Source organism: Cicer arietinum, chromosome 2 (assembly GCF_000331145.2).
Source record: "Cicer arietinum cultivar CDC Frontier isolate Library 1 chromosome 2, Cicar.CDCFrontier_v2.0, whole genome shotgun sequence".
NCBI classification, from domain to species: domain Eukaryota; kingdom Viridiplantae; phylum Streptophyta; class Magnoliopsida; order Fabales; family Fabaceae; genus Cicer; species Cicer arietinum.
In genome coordinates, this window is record NC_021161.2 from 26,486,050 (window position 1) to 26,497,220 (window position 11,171).

The window sequence follows — 11,171 nt, forward strand, 5'->3', positions numbered from 1 at the left end:
TAAATCATTAAAAAACACAAGTTAAATAGAAACATAATCAAAATCATGGCTAGTGATCAATTAACTATTTGTTTATCCTCTAAACACTTGATTTGAGATTTTGTCTCAACAATCTCCCCCTTTTTGATGATGACAAACATGTTAATTAGATTTTTTCATTCTGATTTAATTATGATATTATACAAAGTGAAGTTGTTAAAAATCTCTCCCTTAATCTTTGTATCTATTAATAGGTATTTTTAAACCAAAATATTTTTTGTTCATTAATCAGATATCAAAAGTGTTCATAAATGTGGTTCAAGAAAAAAAAACAGAGAAGTAAAATACAAAAGTACATAAGGAGTTCTGAAATACTTTTTTAAATCTATAATCTAATTATTCTTCTTCCCCTTTGTCACAACAAAAGATGTGTGAGGAAACAAGAACAAAATGATCAAAAGGATAGAGATGGAGAAGAACCATCAGCGGATGAAGAGTTTGAGGGCATTGGTAGATCAGGAAACGAAAGAGGAGGATTGGAAGAGGTGGTTCAAGATCCAGTTTTGGAGCAAGTTGGGTAACCATCAAACTCCTCATAACCGCGTTCTCCCTATCTTGATGAATTTGTCGATCAATGATAGTTTGAATAGCGGTAAAAATCTTTGGGATATCTTTTCTTATCTTGGAGGTATCTTTCGAAATCTTGGTGCGCTTTGGTGGGGGGTATCTTCATTAACATTATGAGATGCTGGAGAAGGTTGACTAGTTGATGGAACAAAAGTAGTGCAAAAGGAGGCAGGAGTGGTAAAAGTAGAGCCAATGGTAGGAAAAGCGCCAAACTGGGTATGTTGTTGAGGAATAGTTGGACCAGTGAAGTCCATATCATAAAATACAAGGTACTTATTAATACCAAAAAGAGAAGACATGGTATTATGAGGAGAGATAAAAGCTGAAGACATTTGAGAAATCCTCTCAAAATGGATATGAGAGGACAAATTACTTTGAAGGGAATATGAATGAAATATCCTCTCAATGGATAGGAGAGGATAAATGACTTTGATTTCAAGACCACATGAAAAAAATGAATGAAATATCCTCTCAATACAGAGTTGTTAGAATTGATGTAAATCAATCAAAGTGTTCTTAGACACTTGTACTGATATGGGACTTGATATGCAACATCCTCTCAACGAGAGTTAGAATCCTAAAAACAAACTTTGTGTCAATTAATACACAAACTAGAACTGATGTAAAATAACCCTATAGTGGCGATAACTCTCTCACTCCTAAAAGGTACCTAAAAAGGTATAAGGAATCTCATGAACCTCAATGGTAGGTTGCCAAAAAGTTGAAGAAGGTTCTATTGACTACATCATGCATAGGCTAGAGAAAAATATTTAAAGCCTAAAGAGGAAGAATAAAAATTACTTGTATGCTATTTATTGAAATAGTGGATTAAGTCCCCGACTGTACTGTGACAATATCTTTATAAGGAGAGGATTAGATGTAGCAACAACTTTTTGTGAACTAGTATAAAAATATTAGTGCTTTGTATCCAATCTTACTCTATTTCAATGTGTTTTATAAAAGTAAGTTGAATGTTTTGATAAAGAATATTTCTCTGTAAAGAAATCAAAGTATCTTTCAAAAACGACAAACACAATTCAAAACATCCACTTTCTTGTGTTTTTCAACACTTTCAATATCTCTTATAGTAACAGTCTCTTTTTCAAAGGATAAAATTTATTTTAAGAGTTATCTTTGGTAGTTGAAGGTTTCTTTCCTATATTAAAAGCGTTATAATAATAATAATAATAATTTAATTGTTTTACTCAAAGGTCAAGGTTACTCTTGTGACTCACACTACTACACCAGTGATTCATAATCATGATAACATGATTTCTCGTGTATTTGTTTTGTTAAAAGAATGGTTTTTCTTATTTGGTTAGTAAATATATTATTGATACTTTAAAACAAAAGGCATGAAACAGAGAAAATGATTTATAAGGAAAAAAATAATAATTGGTAGCCAAAAGGAACCTAATTTTTAAAAATTAAAATTTCGTTATATATAATATATAAAAATAAACAAATAAAGGGTACAGAACTACACAAAGTAGCAGTGACCTCTCAAACAAAATTTCTTAGGGATAATAAGTACCAAATTCGGCTTCTTTTTTTTTTGTTGCCGTTTTCCCTTTCTTTTGTTTTTTGTTTTATTTTATTTTGTGGAGTAATATATTTCTTTTGTTTAACTTTAACTGGATAGTTAAGGAAAAAGTTGTGCAAATGGCACAGCGAAATTTTTTTAACTATAATTCATGTAAAGATTGTGCAAAAAAGATGCTACGAAAAATCATATTAGAAGATGGATTCAACTACTTCTCAATTTTTTTTCTTCTCTTTTGTTGATGCTCTTTTACTTCAAACCCGTTCGGCTTTAATATGTGTAATCGATTACATAAATGGTTATGTAAAAATAGCAAAACAGATAACTAATGTTGTTCAGTAAGAGGTGTATTCAAATGCTTCTCAAATCAAAGGTGGTTTGCTGACCAACAAATTCAACTAAGAGGTATATTCAAATTAAAAGATGGATTCAACTTCTTCTCAACTTTTTTTTTTCTCTTTTTTTGATGTCTTTCTCTTTTACTCCAATCTCATTATTGTTTAATATGTGTAAACGATTACATAAATGGTTATATAAAATAGCAAAACAGATAATTAATGGTGTTCACTAAGAGGTATATTCAAATGCTTCTCAATTTTTTCTTATTCTTTCCCTTATTTTTGCTTTGTTTCCCCTTCTTTTTATTCTTCTTATGCCTCTCCTCTCTCTCCCTCAATCACTTAAGACTTATATTTATTGTGGTTCCGAAAGGTTTTCTAATTAATGTCATGACATTCTATATAAGTATGCATTAATATTAATTAAGGTAAAAAAAAATCTATTTTGTTAAGACTGACTTTAATGACAAAAAGTTGAATTCACAAATATTTTATAATTAAACAATCAAATTGATTTATTATCTTATTAGAGATTTTCATATACACGAGAATTTAGGCACTTTAACTTGACACACACATAAAAGAAAAAAATAGAAAATAATAATAATTAAATAATATAGTTTTAAAATAATTAAAAAATATATAATTTTTGTGTGTATCTGTATAATGTGTCTAAATTCTTTTGTTCACACAAGAATTACTTGCAACATATTTCCTCTAGTAATATATATTTTCCAATTATTTAATTCTTATTTTAGTTTTCTATTTTAAATATAATAATAATTTTAAATTTTAAACATTATTTTGTTATTTTTATTATATTTTTAAAATATTCTTCAAATTAAAGAAAAAATTAGATGTCTACAACTTCCCCCTCTTTACTAATATTTTACTAAAGAATCAGAGTAAAAGATAAGTAAAGATGACGAATTTAATTTTGTTCGAAAAGGATAACGTCGATGAATAAGGGTGCGAGTTTTTTCTATGGCATAAGACATGAGACGTTTTTTCGGCTTAGGATGCAAATGGTGTAGGTTGTTTTCTTAGTTTAACATGTGATTCATTTTCTCGACTTCAGATGCGAGTTGTGTTCCTGGCATAGGGTGTGATTCGTTTTCACGACTTCAGGTGCTAGTGATTTTCCTGACTTAAGATGCATGTAGTTTTATCGATTAGGACACAAATGGTGGAAGAGTGAAAACCACAAGAAATAGGGTGTTTGAAATGTGTTATGTTTTAATTTTTTTTAAAAAAAACAGATGTTAAAATATTAAGATAAAGCAACATAAAATAAAGAGGTAGAAAAGATAAACACATAGCTAATTTATTCTGATTCACCACCAACACGATAGCAACGTCCAATCCCTTAACTCTAAATCAGTTAATCCACTAATTAACACATTTTTTACATGTTCCTTGAGCACATACTAGTCAAACTGACTATCTTCAAGTCTTCTCAACCTTCTAGTTTAGTACACTCAAGCTGTTGAGGACAACAACCACTACTGAGCTAGGTTACAATAAATTATTTAAGGATTTTTCTGAATAACTCTCACAAGAGAATGGTACAATGTATGCCCTCAGAATATAAGTATTTTCAGTACTAAAGTAATAGTACACGATTTCTCAGGTTGCTGTCTATTTTTGCAATTGGTCTTCTCGTGTGTATTCTTGGATGTATTTTACTGAAGATCACAAGTTTTAAAATAGATAAACTCCAACCAATTAGGGTTTTTGAGCATATTTGTGATAGCATGAAATTCCACACATAAACATGAATTGTATCAATCTTCAAAGATCTTGAATCAACAATTAAAACTTGTCCATAAATGTTTTCATAATTGATTCACCATATCATGATTTAAAGCAGAAGGAATATCATAGCATGACGTTTTTAGAGGATGTCATTGCATTTCTTCAATTAGAAGATATGTCCAGCTTTGATGAGATGAGGATGTTGAGATGTTGACTTCTTCAAGGTTTTGTCCTCATATGATTGACTTAAGATAACTAACATTTAAACAGGATGTTGAAATGAAGCGTTGACCAAACGATCAACTGTGTTGCCATAATTATTAGAGGCAAATTTATAAAATAATTAAGGGTTTTTGTTCTTTCAAACCAACTTGGTTCCAAAAATCCCCCAATTTTTATGATGACAAACGTCTATTTTGTGAATAATTTTTCTATTAAAATATGATTAATGCAAGAAAAATATCCCCCTAAATAAGAGGAGGTTAAGAAGTAAGTGATATATGATATTTTGACATGGGAGTGTTGAATTTAAAAAGAAGTTTTAGAGACATGAAAAATATGAAATTGTTCTCCTAATATACTCCCATTTTTGTTATCAGACAGATAAAGCAGAAATAAAAATTAAGTCATTGTGTATTTTCATAAAGTTAAGTTTACAAAGGATAAAAAAAATACAAATCCAAAAGAAAAAGAAAAACCTGGGTGAACTAGAGTTTAGGGTTGATCAACCTAGCTAGAATAAGGCCTAAAATGTTTTGAATAGACTTTTGAATCTTGGCTATTTCTTCCATAAATGCCTCAATTTTAGCTTCATGTCTTTTAAAGTACTATTTCTTTACAAATTGTGAAGGGTGAAATGTTGGTGCAAGGGGAATGGCAGTGGGGACTACAGAGGCAGACTTTTCAATGCTAGCAAAATCTTCAATGAAGTTGAACCCATTTGGAATAAGATTAGCGAAGTCAACCTGTGGTTCGTGAAGAATATCCAAATGATTCACATTGCATGCCATTGTAGGGACATAAGTGGCATGAGCAGAAGTAGAGCCTAAGGACATTGATGAATTAAGAAGAATTTCATAAAAGGATTTGAAAGACGGTATGGTTTCTAGGTTGCAAAGTGTGGGAAAATAACCGTGAAGTTAGTGAGTGAACGAGGGTTGGTTAAAAAACAAAAAGGAGATAACTACAATGAACGCGTTAAGATACAAAAGACAATGCATGTTAGGATACCAAGTCAGTACATAATTTTTGAGAAACTAATCATATACTACATATAACAAATTCAATTTTAATCAGCCAAAGTTAGAAGAAAACTCAATTTATCAGAGGTAGAACATACATGTATAACCAATCAATCTAATACTAGAGACAAACTAAACTTGCTTTAAAAGGGAAACTAGAGTTTACTCTGACCAGAGCCAAAAGCATACAAAGATGGCAACATCACTCCTTTATGATTTGAATGTTTAATTTTTTTTTTATAAAATTGAATATATCTTCAGCAAGGGATATTGTAAAAGTATTTGCCCATTGATGATCAGTTTGCACAAACTTAATGTCTACAATACCCTCGTAAACATAGTCTCAAATAAAATGAAATTTAATCTCTATATGTTTTGCTCCTAAATGTAAAAAAACATTTTTGGTTAAACATATAGCAAAAATATTATCACAGAAGATATAAATGTTACTATCACTAATTTTGTAATCTTTTAGTTGATGTTTCATCCACGACAATTGAGTCTTGTAACTACATACGAAAATATACTCTATTTTTGTAGTAGATAGAGTTGTGCTTCCTCGTTTTTTGCTTGACCAAGAGGTCATATTTTCATCAAGGAAATGGACACTTCCACTCGTGCTTTGCCTTTCTAGCTTAACTCCAACATACGCCTGGATGCAATTAAGTAGAGGAGAGAACGAATAATCCCTCTTGAAGGTGCGCAAACATGAGAAAGAGGTTCTATTGTGTTTGTCTAATTTTGAAACTTTTTTCTTAATTCTAATTCTGATTCTAGTTTTGTGACTTAAATGTTTGCACTAATTAGAGGCAGCAATAAATAGACAAAGGGGAAATAAAAAATAACACACCAAATTTTATCATGGTTCAACACCAACTTGGTAGCTACGTCCCGTCCTTTCACATGGAAGAATTTATCCACTATTTCAAAATCTTGAATTACACAGCACCTAACTCTACAAGTCATTCTTCTCAAAATAACTTGTACTTGTAAAATTTTGAAGGCTAACACACATTTACTCTACAAGTCAAGTCTTCTCTACACAACTTGAAACCAACAAATTGTTAGAGGTAAACTAAAGACACTACTAGACTGGGTTACAAAGGGGTGACACTATTTCTGTTTTGCTTCTTTTAAGCAGGTTGTTACAATGATCACACACTTACATTGAAGCACTAAGCTCTAAATAAAATAAGTTAAATGAGTGCTTTGCTAAAACTTTAAGCTTCCAAACCCTAAATACTTAGAAAGTTGAGCAATTGAGGTTTTTTGAATAACTTTGTTTATTTATTTATTTATTTTTAGGATTTATGAGTTTGTGTTGTACATGGTCTTCTTCTGCCTTGATCCACCGTTTATTAGATGAAATTAGGATTAGTGAATTTATTGTTTAGTATCTAAATCGTATCTCAAATTCACCTTGGTTAACAAATATATCTTCCAAACATAATTCTAATTCATACAATCTTGACAATTTGACAGTTAGGCAACTTTTGTTGGAACTAAGTTGGTTTTATACTTAGAGTTTGACGATAACAAAAGTATTTTATGAGAATAATACATTTGACTTCACATAGTATGAAATAAGATCCGTGTTTTTGAAGAAAATCTAAAACTTCAAATTTATAATTGAAGAAAATCTAAATTAAGATTTGATTCAGATTTACAATTGAAGAATTTTTTTGACCAAGTTGAAAAGAAGGCATGGTCAAGATTTGTAGGGTCAAGGTGGTTAGTTCCTCAAACGTTTAGGGTTGTCAGGCTATTTGGGAAGATTAGCTTGGAGGGTCAAGTGCTTTGCAATTCAAGGTATTTGAATTTGTGATAAAGCCTTATGAATGAGGGGACTGTATGTAGACAAGTTAGTGGTGAACTAGGATACATCTATGTGTTCAATTATTTATGCTTTCATTGTTTACTGCCTTAGAACTCGATTCCTTCTTATATAAATAAGTCATAAAAACCAACCAGCCTTCATCAAATCGAAAACAAAGTTATCAAATTTGTCAAAAACAATTCAAACCCCCTTTTCTCGTGTTTGAACCTTCAAATTTTTATCTCCCAATTTGATATGAGAAATTCTTCTAGAAATATATTGTTCGTATTTGTCTAGATTACATTTACAAATTGATTCACTTGAGTCTTCTTTCATACGTTTGATTGGATTTGGATGGAAACAAATCTAGGCTTGTTCTTCGACCTTCAAAGGCAAATGCAAAGCTACGTGGGTTAGAGCTAGTGGCATGGGCAACTTCATAGTGTGTTGCATCTCAGAGGAAGCACTCTAGAATGTGTTGCAATTTTTAGAGCCAACGAAACATGAGCATCAGCGGCATGCTTGAAAATAGTAGACTTAAAAGGCATGCTAAAAAACATGAGAGCATGCTAAAGTTACTCCTCAACAAAAGCATGTTGTAGTTATTAGTCATCAGAAGCATGCCACAATTACTATTCATTAGAGGCATGCTACATGTACTGTTCATCAGAGGCATCCTACAGTTACTGTTTATCAATGGCATAAAAACTCCAAAGTTACGTTGAATCTTCAAAAGCACAATGATTTTATGAAACACGTTGAGCTGTCAGAAGCACGCAATTAAAGCAAATGCACATACTTTTCCAACGAGTGCATTTTTCCGATGCTGAGTATTTCGTTGACTAGTTTGATTTTGTTTCCTCTTATCTTTTTACTTCCTCTGGTGGTATCCTCTAGTGTTATCCTGGTGGTATCCTCTGGTGGTATTCTTTGATTTTCTCACTCTAATTGTTCCACACTTAATGAATCCATTAATGCAATAAAATATTCTCACAAAATACCTATGTTAACATCAAAACCACATAGAGTAATTATTCTTTGAATCAACTTGGTTCCAACACCTCTATATACCTTTTGGTCCACCTTTTTGTCGAATTCATCCTTATCAAGATAACATGTAGGATGCATCTGAGTGACCATCGGTTGGCATTAGTCTATCTTAAGTTTCTAAATAAGTGAGTAAGTGAGAAAACCATTGGCATAACTTATCATTAGTATAACCAAAAATTATATCATCAACTTGGACTTGGACAGTAAGAAGGTCATTTTTAGATGATTGTCTAAAACAAAGTAGTGTCTACCTTGCCTTACTGAAAATCATTTTTCAAAAAGGAAATTGCTTATTCTATCATACCAAGCCCTTGGAGCTTGTTTAAGACAAAAAAAAATATTTTTTCAGTTTAAAAACATAGTCTGGAAATTCATTATCTTCAAAGCAAAAAGGTTGTTTGACATATACTTCTTCATTTATACAACCATTTAAAATTTCGCTTTTCACATCCATTTGATATAAATAATTTTATTAAAAGATACAAATGAAAGTAAAATCCTAATTGCCTCTAACCTTGCCACATGGGGCAAAGGATTCAATATAATAAAAAATCTTCTCGCTGACTATAGCCTTGAGCTACAAGTCTAGCTTTATTTCTTACCACTTCACCTTTTTCATTCAACTTGTTTCTGAAAACCCACAAGGTTCCAATAGGTTTCTTTTCTTTGAGTCTGGGTATGAAATTCCACACATCATTTCTCCTAAACTAGTTTAGTTCTTCATGCATGGCTACTATCCATCCATCATCTGATAAGGCTTCACCTATTGTTGCAAGTTCAATTTAGACAAGAGTCTGAACATTGATATTTCTTTAAAAGAAGACCTGGTCTTCAAAGGATCATTCACATTTTGTATGATTAGAGAGTCTGGATGTGATGATTTATATATCCATCCAAGTATAGGTTCTTGAAGCCCTTGACTAGAAGATAGTTCATTATTACTTGTTTTTGTGCTTTAGAAGTTATCTTCTAGTTCCTTAGACATAAACTTTCTTGTTCCTTGATATCTCTAAATTTGCAAAATATCCATCTAGCTTTGACATTTTTTGTTCAAGCTTCTTTTCATCAAACTTGGCGTAAGTTGATTCCTTAACAATTGGTTTATTAAATACTTTGTAGACTTTAGACCTTTAATAGTATCCCAAAAAGATGCACTTTTTAGATCTCGGATCAAACTTTTCAAGATTCTCTTTGTATTCAAAATATAACATATACATTCAAATTGAGGAAAATAATAAATTTTGGGCTTTATTCCTTTCCATAGGTCATAAGGACTCTTATCGAGACTAGGTCTTATATAGGTTATGTTTTGAACGTCGCATGCAATATTCACTACTTCTACCCATAAGTGCTTTGTGACATTCAATTCATGAATGGTGGTGCGTGCCATTTCTTGAAGAAGCAAAAAAATTGAGGAAAGGAGAAAGACGCTCCCTTCGCCGTGTTGAATTGTACATAAGAGGAAGCAAATGGATTAAGAGAAAATGCAATAAAATGACGAATCATAGGAAAGGAACAACACACTATCTTCGCTTTCTCCAAATGATATGACTCTAAGGATCTGCCTCTACCTCTAAGTATATGAGTCTAAGGATCTGACTTTGATAATCTGCCTATAGGTTTTACCTCTAAAGATAAGACTCTAAAGTTAAGTGCAACATGTTCCAATAAGCTGCCTTCAACAAAGCAACTCAAAGGCAAGCATCTGACTTTGACTTACCATGTTGTCTCTATCTCTACTAAGATGGCTATGGCTAGTAATTCAACAGTAAACGATTATTATGACTATGAACTTCACACTACTTTTTACTCTGATTTTTAGACTCTACCTCCAACAAAAGCCAAGTGTCTAACTTTGAGGATAGTTAATGGCTCTAATGAAAAAGTCAACGCAACTTGAAAAAGTCAACCAAGCATGAAAAAGTCAACGAATCTAACTCTTACAAAAGTTATGATTGTAGAAGTTGACTCTGAAGACACAGTCTACGCACAACTCAGAAACAAAGTCTAATGAAGGCTCACTGCCTCTGACTTTGATACTGAAGATTCAAATGAAGAAGCGGTTTGTAAGACCCATAATTTTAAAGTACCATTTATGTATTTTTGGTGTATTTTTTATGCCAATTAAAATTTCTCGTCGATAAATAAATTGAATTTAAATGCGATAAATCCTTTACGGAGAATTTAATGTGTTTCGGGTGAAACGGTAATTTAACAAATATCTAGATTTTGAGATATTTGTTAAGTTATATTTATTATATTTATATATGTTTGTTTGGGGGGAAAAAGAAAAGAAAACTAGAAGGAAGGAAAAGGAAAAGAAAAGAGTATATAAAGGAAAGAAGGAAAAGGGAAGAAAGGAAAAACAAAGGAAAGAAAAAGAAAGGAAGGAAAATTGGAATTTTCCATCTTCTTCCTCTGATCGACCGTGAACCAAATTCCCTCCTTCCTCCCATTTTCATTTTCGTCGCTTTCTTTTCTTCAAAACTGGTAACCCAAGGTTGGGGGAGAGTTAGATCAAGGTTTTCGCAACTCCACTCTTCCTCTTGGATTCGAAAACGAAGAAAAACGGTTTTTGAGATCCAAACACAAACCCCTCCGTTTCTTCTAGATCCAAACCTCATTTCTCGAAGAGATAGAAGGGAAAGTTGCTCACCACCACGCTACGGTGCTAGTGAACTAATTTGGAAGCGGCGTTGCGAGCGGAGATTTTACCGGAATTACTCGCGGTACCGGAAACGCGCGTTAAAGCTAACGTTGAGGTAAGGGCTTCTTCCAAACTTCTAGTTTGCATTAGGGACTTATCTATGGTAGTGTGGAAA